The sequence below is a fragment of the Corylus avellana genome, chromosome 10 (genome assembly GCF_965113065.1).
Source record: "Corylus avellana chromosome 10, dhCorAvel1.hap1.2, whole genome shotgun sequence".
Taxonomy (NCBI): domain Eukaryota; kingdom Viridiplantae; phylum Streptophyta; class Magnoliopsida; order Fagales; family Betulaceae; genus Corylus; species Corylus avellana.
In genome coordinates, this window is record NC_142499.1 from 11,493,348 (window position 1) to 11,501,684 (window position 8,337).

The following is an 8,337-nucleotide window of genomic DNA, read 5'->3' on the forward strand; positions in this document are numbered from 1 at the left end:
TTCTGGGTTTAGTAATTCTTATTTTATTTTTTTGTTTGTTTAGAAAGGATTAGGAATAGCCTATATAAAGGCTTTTTATGTAATGTATCAAAATTCATAGAACAAGTTCAACCCAACTGCTTAAAGTTCGAGGGTGTAATCACCTTCTCCTTGCTAGATGTGATTACTTAGGAAACCTTGGTATGAATGCTTAGGGTTTATCTTTTATTTCTCATGTTCAATTCACAGTTTAAATATCAGATATACGTCAAAGCACTTGAAAGATTCAACCCTTTTTTAATAACCTAACTCTCCCCAAGTCCTTAACCATCAAACGTCATCCAAGAAGCTCGTTCAAGAACTTATCAAGAAACCTAATTTAGTGATGAACAGTTCTAAAGATGTTATATATCAAGTAGTCTTCATATATTGATATTTATGAGATCCTAACTTTAATAAATGCAAGCATATGCATCATTGGAGATCTATGCATTTAGGGATCTAGAAATACCTCTTTGTTTTAAGAATGAATAAACTAAATACTTCTACAACTAGAAATAGAATATAATCTTTTCATACAAGAATGTATATTTGGGGTTAATGATGATGTTGGTATAAATGTACCAGTCTAGTGTTTGTGTTATGCTCTTTACAAATAATTGGTGCTGATGATTATCTGCTTTCATTGAGTACTCACTTGGGCAAGGCTATAAGGATGACCTAAGGAAAAATACCTACTTCGTCATGTTAATATTCTCCCAGAATTTTGGATAGTTGTGAGGGTCATTATTTGGTGCGTGACCTTAAAGAGCTTTTGTATCTTGCCAAACGCTGTTGGCCATTGTTTCTGACAAATCCCAAAAATAAAAATGAATGGAAGAAGAAACTATAGCCCTTTTTATTTTTTTTTATTTTTTTTTATTTTTTTTTTTTATGGTTCTTATGTGTTTTTGAGTCCCACTGCATTTGGGCTGATCAGGAATCACAACATGATCAGCCCTCCAATATAACGTAAATAACATTGGTCCTTGAATATACTAAAATTGCAACCCTCCAATATAACGTAAATAATAGGATTAGAAGAAACTTGAAAGATACTAAGAGCACTTGATCTTTATTCGGGAATTATGATTGAAATTTCAGATTTTCATGGAAAGATGCATCCAGAAGTTTTTCTTGATTGGGAATCTAGTTTGGAGAGTCTATTTTATGGAAAGAAACACACACACACACACACACACACATATATATATATATATATATATATATATATATATATATATAATGTAAGAAACTATATTTTTATTCTACAAATATCTTACAATGGTAACATGACAGTTCTTACTAACCTTTGGATTAGTCCGTATTAGTTGGGACTCTTATGGAACTATTGTAAGATAAAAGTGTGGTTTTTAGCATAAGAATAACTTGTATAGGAATTTGGCGCAAACTAAATCATTTGTGCCTTCCAAAGAAAGAGAGACACATAGGCTTGGAGCATTAAAAGGAATTAAGATGAAAACATTACATCTTACCCTATTATCTACATGAATCTACAAAATTTCTCCTTCCCATTCAGGAGAATCGACCCACTGGGCGCGGTCCTCCGCCCAAATGCCCCATCTCTCCGCCACTCCACCATTCACAAGTCCATCACCGCCTGAGAAAAGGTTTGTGATAAGATTTTTTCTTTTTTCTTTTTGCAAGTACCCAGGCCTGTGTGTGAGGTTTGCTAATCTCGTATACCGTCACAGTATAATAACCTTTAAACCTTGTTGGCATTTATGCTAGTGCTTTCATAAACTTCTCAATTTTTCAGCTTTGATTTTTGTCGTTCATTTATGTTTTGTAGTATTAAGAACCATTTCTTGGGTCGTTTCTCTCTCTCTCTCATACATAGAGCTCGGGGTGTGTGCTTGGTAAAGCTTTTTGAGGTGAGTTTTTTTGTTTGAATAATAATAATAAAAAAATGATGTGATATAAAAAGTGAAAAAATTGAAATATTTTGAAGTTTACTTTTTTAGGGAAAACCGGAAAAGTAAGGAGAGGGGGCAAATGGTTTGCCAAAGAAGCCCAAAAACTATGTTTGGATGTGAAATTTTTTTCTGCAATTGCACAAGACTTTATGTTATGCTGTGATGGGTGTATACCCATACTGATAAGAACTATTGACGCGTAATCTCGTATGAGATGGGTATTAGTCTTCTCTTGAACGGGAACAAGTATATTCTCTTGCGGTGATGGAGTTTTGGGCGGTGGAGTGGCACGTCCGGTGGAGGAAATGGGCTAGCGCAAGGACGAAATCAAAATATTTTGTATGGGGGTCTGAATCTATGTAAATAAATAAATACATAAGAGTAATCTTATATATCATATTTTCATTATTATTATTTTTAACAAATAATCGGTTGGGACTACCACGTCAGCATTGTGAGATAATTATTAGATAAAAATATGGTTTCTAACATTACTCATTACATAGATACATATAATCATTTTATATGTGTCTAAATAAAAGCAGATAAATTTTAAATTTAATTTAATTTGAAGTCATAAGTTATATTTGTATATAAAATTATTTTTAAAAATAACTTCACTGTGGAATACAAAATTTTTATAGGTTCCTATAAACTTCATTTTATTACATTTATTTTAACTCTTTTTGTCATTTTTTGGTGCCAATTTAATTGCTATATCAATCTGCCATTAATTTCAAACTTTTCACGTGTAAAATTTGTAGTTTGGTGAGGCATTCAACATCAATCAGCTTTTACGGGTCCCAACTTGTTTATGTTTTCTTTCACTTTCACCGTTCATTATAAAAGGCAAGCTGCCACTTTGAACTCTTCACTTGCTACAAGCATCACAGTAAAAAATGTATATTTTGTTGCAAGCCTCACAAATCAAACATTAAAAAGAAAAGCTACAAAATGCAAATCAAATCAATCGTACTTCAAGAAGTCATATTGGGTTATATAATTTTGCTTGAAATTCTTTTTGTATGTTGAACAGTGAAGAACACGTCCCTTCTTGTTCTCGAGGAATTGATTCCTCTATTAAATCTTCTCTTTGATAATTGATCATAACTGTGAATGTGGTCTCACATAAACTATTCTAAAAAATTACAGAGTAGTTAGTAGCAAAAGCCTGGGCTTGGGTTTTATCCCATAGGCCTAGTGGTCTTTTAATTCTTTTTAAGCATTTAGGTTTTAAATCCAAGAGCCCACAGCTTTAATTTCTAAACCTAATCATTTCCAAATAATAAGCCATTTAGGAATAAAATTATTTGGCTCATGTTTTATAAAATAAAACAACCCAAAATGAATAGTCAATTTAAAGCTTGGGCTCTAACATTTAAGTGACCTACACTTAACATTTGAGTTCATAGTCTTCTTAGAATTTAGAGTAACTGTTATAAACATCGTGCACTACATCATTCTTTAAGACAATGTTTAAAAGAATGATGACTTACGAACCTGTTCGGTGTATGGTACTACCTCGTTCCTACACCAACATATCAACCCGAAACCCACTTGCTTCTCTTGATCAAGACAAAACGTTAAGGTTGACATCTTATGATTTAGGTGGAAAGCCAGTTTCATTTACAACCTCAAATAATTATTTGGAAAAACTTCACTTTAAATCTCTGAGCTACCGCACGTTTTGAAAAGACTCCCCTAAATTTCAAAAACTCTTAATTTAACACTCTGAACTCTCAATTTCAATCAATTTACCCCATCCGTAAGATTTTAAACTTTAAAAGTGATAAAATAACGTGTATACTCCTGATTTTTTATAAAATTCAAAATTTATCCTAATTTCAAATTAAAAATTAAAATAAAATGGAAATCAAAGGGTAATTTGGTCTTTTTAAGGCATTTTCATTAGAAGTTAACGGTTAAAACTAACGGAGTGCGTAAATTGATTGAAATTGAAAATTCATGAGTGTAAATTGAGAGTTTTTTAATTTTGAGTGGGTTTTCTCAAAACATGCAGTAGTTCAAGGGTCTAAAGTAAAGCTTCGTTTAATTATTTATAAGTTGCAAGGACCTATGATCAAGATCTTCTATATGATAACTTTGTTACTCACACTAAAGTTATATACAATGCAACTTAAGGTCTTTACGCATATATAGCATGACAATACACACACACACACACACACACACACACACACACATATATATATATATATATATATACATACCGTATAAATCATTAATGTATATGTATATGCGCAATGTTCAATAATAAAATTAGAGAATAAGCAATATTATTCAAATATAATCAAAATATCATCTAGTCAATTGGACTTTTGAACGCCAGTTCCAATAAGTTTTTCAATGGTTTATTAGATTAGTTAAAGATGAATTGTTGAGTGCTTCTCCAAACCCTAAACAATCTGAATATCTCCTCTATGACCATTGTCCACTGAAATTGAAAAAAGACAATTACAAATGTGTTTGTAGAATCCCTAAGAAAAATGGCAAATTTTAGAGATTTACATAGTGTTCAAGTTCGTCTTGATAATAGATTATAGATGCATTAGAAACCCAATTATATTCGTAAGAGCACCTCGAGCAGTAATAGCTAAAATAGCTACCGAAAAAGTACAACTATCTACTTTAGCTATTGTTTTTTTTATACGTACTCCAACAAATTCTCTATTCTATTCTCTACTTGCTTTTAAATAATATTTCTCATTCTTTTTTTTTTTTTTTTATTATTATTATATTCTTGCCAATACTTAATCAAAGGAGAAAAAAACAATAAACAAAGAAAAAATAACCATTTGAAGTGAATATTTAATTCCTCTAGCGTACTGCTACATTGAATAACACTAAATTGCTATTCATTATAATAATGAATGTATTGTAGCTAGTATGGAGCTACTCTGGTGGAAGTTAAAAAACGGCAATATTAGCTCAAGTTAGCTAATATTTCCCTTTTAGCCAATCTGCTGGAGTTGCTCTAAGATTGTTGAAATGTTTGAGGCTGTTGATGGTACCATTTATTTTACAGCGTAATAGTACTATAAAACTGATGCATGACAGAAAGAATTTGCCAACAAATGGGATAAAAACAATAAAAATTAAACATAAATCTTACGTTAATTTAGAGTCTTACTAAAATAATGATAAGAATAGGTTGAACCAGAGTTTTACTGGCCTTGGTAGAGTCTCACCACCAAAAGAGAAGAGAAGTTGCATCTCAAAGATAATATATGTTTTTTTTTATTAATCATCATTTGTCCCTATAGGAGTACAAAAGTTCACTTAAATAGACTGACAAAACCCTAACCCTAAAGTGACTAACTTTGGGCCAAACCCATTGTTGGGATCTATTGCGTAAAATTCAAAAAATTCTTTTTATGTGGTGGAAAAAAAAAAAAAAAACATAAGTCCCCATGAACTTTTATCATCAAGAGAAACATTGCTAGATTTAAATTTAAATTGAACACACAAGTTTGTGTTACTTACATGATGATTCGGTCTCTACTAGGCATTAGGGCATAGGACTGAGCAATCCTTGTTCAACGCTCCCAGCAAACTCGTAGTAGGATTCCATGCTCATCCATTTGTGTTCATTGGGTTCATCGTGTTCTTCAAGTTTTTGTGGAATTTCTTGATGTTCTTGATGAACTTCAAGATCTTCGAACAATTGAGGAAATAAAAAACTAGAAGCAAAACTTAGAGAGAAAATTTTCCCTATAGCCGTGTATTTCTCTAGGATGAGAGGAGTGAGTTTTGCTTCACAATGGCACCTCTATTTATGGATTTGAGAATACTAGGAGAGGTATGAAAGGAATACATGTGGGGTTGGGATTACTAATCCTAGTCTATGTAGAGTCACGACCAAGGGGAGAATATTTACGACTTGCCACTCCCACATAACCAACCATGGGACGTAATTGTACTCCCACGTAAATGGGCTAGGGTTTTAACCCTAGCCCATTCCCACTAAGGCCCAAAATAAATATAGTCAATTTACATCAGCTCAAATAGGGACTTAAAGGAAAAAATACTATTAGCTCCAATAGGCTTGTGACCATGTCTACCCTGACATGTCACACGACTTTATTTAATCACAATTAATTTCACTAAATTATTGTGATTGCACTCTAATAAGTATTTTTTATTTAATCAATTAATCATCATGATGTACTTATTTATTACATATTAGCCCTGCATGGAATCATTTCGTAGTCAAACCAAAGTTTATCTTCTATCACTTTGTTCATGATCTCTTTCATTGAGTAACCGATTTAAATTCATGATTATCGTTATGCACATTGTGAGAATCAATCTCACATTGTACATACATAAGTTTCACTATATCCCGCTGAAACACTCAGGCCTGAGCTTCAGGATAATTTTTCTAATTAAATCTAAAATAAGGAGAATATTCCTTATCTCTTTGTTCTTTGGCAAAAGGATTTAGATTCCTTCTTGAAGTGTGTTCTCACAATGTAATATGTGATTACCCAACGTATCGAGATTTTTGACCGCAGAAAGATCTCACTCTTTGATACATCAAAGTAACCTACACTTTACATCTGAGTTCACGAACTTCTTAGGATTTAGAGTAATTGTTATAAGTTGTCGTGCACATACATTATTCTTTATGACACTACTATAAAAGAATGATGACTCACGTAGTCCGTTCGGTGCATGGTACTACCTCGCTCCTACACCAACATATTAACCCGAAGCCCACCTGCTTCTCCTAATTAAGAGTGATCGTTGAGGTTGACATCTTATAGTATAGATGGAGTTCTAAGTTCCATTTACGACTAAGAACAATAATTTTATAAGTTGCAACGACCTTTGATTATGATTTTCTGTGTAATAATTCTCTTACTCACACCATAACTCAAATACAATGCATCTTAGGGATCTCACATGTATATAATCGGACAATACACAATCACACATATGTACCATGTAAGAATAGAAATATATATGTCTGTTGTGCAAATATCTATCTAAATTAATAGGTAAATAATTGTACGTTTCACCTGCAAGTGCACAAAGTCAACATAGTAGTATATGGTGCAAGTACAGGATCATTCCCATGAGGATTGCTGAATTTTTATTTAAAAATAAATTTCTTATGTAGAACAAAGATTGATTGTTTAAGTGATGATAATAAAAGGTAGGGCTTTGATATCCACCACTAATTATATTTAGCTAATATAACAATATGCCAATGCTTTGACCATGTTGTGCATATCTAATGTTTGTCAACCTAAGGGCATGACGTATACTCCTTAAGCTATAGATTTCCCTAAGCAACGAATTAGGCATGGCATATACTCTAACTCTTTTCTTTTCTAAGGGATTTAGGATGGTGTTTACTAAGTTGTTCCTTAGGAAAGCATATGTTCTATGGAAATCGACAAACACATGAGGCCTAGGGCATGGCATATACTCCCGGTTCCCCATGTTGATTAACCCAAGAATCACGGTGATGCGAACCTCAATCGACGCGCTTTTGAGACCCAACAAACAATATTGGAATACGGACCCAAGAAAGCTAAAATTCAGATTTTTTTTTTTTTTTTTTTTTTTTTATAGAAAACCCCGACCCAACGTTTATAAATGAAACGCGAACCAAAGGTATAAAGTAATGACGTAGCGGAAGACTAAGGTAACTAATCAAAGAGCGGCGTCTTTGATTTTGCAAGGAGAAGCGTCTTCGTCTTCTGCCCCAAAAGATAAAAACAAGCCCACAAGCTAAAGAAGGATAAAACTCTGCAGAGTATTTGAGAGAGAATTCTCTGATTTGATAATAATTCAATTGATTGAGTTTTACATAATAGGCTAGCCTATTTATAGAAGAGAAATCCTAGGAGAAAAAGTAAACCTACTTCTAGTAGAGAAAGGAAATCTAATCTTAGTAGGAAAGTAAACATAATCCTAGTAGGGAAAGTAAACATAATTCTAATAGGAAAAGTAAATATACTCCTAGTAGGGAAAGGATTAATAGTAAACTATTTATTCTTGGAGGTGGGGACACACATGTCCTACATTAGTCTCCCCTTCTTGAAAGGAACTCGTCCTCGAGTTAAGTTCTGACTCCTCTGGTGGAAAATATTCAAAAATGTCAGCCACGTTGAATGTTGAGGATATCGCCATTTCTTTTGGAAGATTGATGACATATGCATTGTCGTTAATATTTTTTAGTACCTTGAATGGACCATACTTCTTATTCCTCAGCTTTCCAGAGGTACCAGTTGGCAGTCGCCCCTTGCGTAGATACACCATCACAAGATCTCCTTCTTGAAAATTCTTTGATCGCCGACCCTTGTCTGCTGCCGTCTTGTACTTAGCATAGGATTCTTCTAGATGCTGACGA